At 58.5% G+C, this 1,212-nt stretch overlaps 1 protein-coding gene across 1 annotated transcript in view; it reads left to right on the top strand.

The window, feature by feature from the left end:
• Positions 1-981, top strand: part of tbc1d25 (TBC1 domain family, member 25) — an 18,598-nt gene extending 17,617 nt beyond the window's left edge. Inside the window, 1 exon segment of the mRNA XM_067980751.1 lies at positions 1-981. This exon segment is cut by the window's left edge and continues 1,001 nt beyond it. The gene's annotated coding sequence lies outside the window, so the exon portion shown is untranslated.
• The last annotated feature ends 231 nt before the right edge of the window (positions 982-1,212 follow it).

Genomic DNA, 1,212 nt, shown 5'->3' with positions numbered 1-1,212 from the left:
GAGGCGGGGTGGGGGGGCAGGTCAGGGGCTCTCTGGGCTTCTCCCCGTGGGGGACTGAGCCGCAGAGTCCCCGGGGGACAGTCTCGCTGCTTCCCAGGGCGGGCAAATTCCAGCCTCTCCCAGTTGAGCAACTCCCTGGTGGATAGTGTGGGCAGATTGAGGGGCGAACCTGGTCCCTCACTTTTTTAAACACAAGCACTTTGTCCTATCAAAAAACCCGTCTCCTCGATCCCCGGGAACTTATCCGTGAATTCACCCACCCCCCAGTTCAGCCCCCAGATCCCTGGGATTTAGGAGCCCTCCGTGACCCAGGGAACAGTGGTGACTGTTAGAGACCCAACAGTGAGTTCACCTCCCTTCCTCTCCCAAACGAACGAGGCCAACCTTAAACCCACGACCAGCTGGTCTCCTCTGCACTCTGTGTCCTCCCCCCCGGGAGTGTGCAGTGTCACTCTGTGTCCTCCCCCCCGGGAGTGTGCAGTGTCACTCTGTGTCCTCCCCCCCGGGAGTGTGCAGTGTCACTCTGTGTCCTCCCCCCCGGGAGTGTGCAGTGTCACTCTGTGTCACTCCCTGAAGTTAAGTGACCTGAACCAAGCCCAATTCTTGAAAAGTCGGCACTCCCAGTTGTGTGTGGCCGGTTTGCTCCGGTACCAGTGGCTCTCTACAATCGCAGCGGTAGAATAGGACGAGGGCCCAGATTGGGCGTGTGTTACGCGTGCATGTGCTTCCACCCCCACAACTACCCACTTGAATTTTATTTTGCAACCCTGGGCTGTGCGACCAGGAGAGGCACTGCGATCTTACAAGACGCGTCCTGCAATCTCTGTGGCATTAAATGGGGTGGGGTCTCGGGGGGGGGGGGGGGGTCCCCAGTTACTCCTAACAAGGGCAAGTCGTCTGTCGCAGTTGTCGGGTGTTTTAATGACTCCGGTAAGTACAACGTGAAGCTCTGTTGATTAAAACAAGCCTCTAGCGTTTTTATCTGGTTGTGTGTGCAGATTTCTTATCTCTACTCCCAGAATATGCTGCCTGGTGCTGCTGAACAGCTCCAGCCCGTCTGTCTCTCTCGCTCTCGGCCACCCTGCAGGCGCGGGTATCTGCGGACTATTCGACTGTGGCAGGCGTCGCCGCCCCCGTCTGATATCCGGCTTCCCCCGATGCGTGCACGAGCCCCGCCCTTACTTTCCGACAGGACTGACGGGTTAGGGGTCG

This window comes from Heptranchias perlo, unplaced genomic scaffold (assembly GCF_035084215.1).
Source record: "Heptranchias perlo isolate sHepPer1 unplaced genomic scaffold, sHepPer1.hap1 HAP1_SCAFFOLD_613, whole genome shotgun sequence".
Classification (NCBI taxonomy): Eukaryota; Metazoa; Chordata; class Chondrichthyes; order Hexanchiformes; family Hexanchidae; genus Heptranchias; species Heptranchias perlo.
This window is presented reverse-complemented; position numbering and strand designations above follow the sequence as displayed.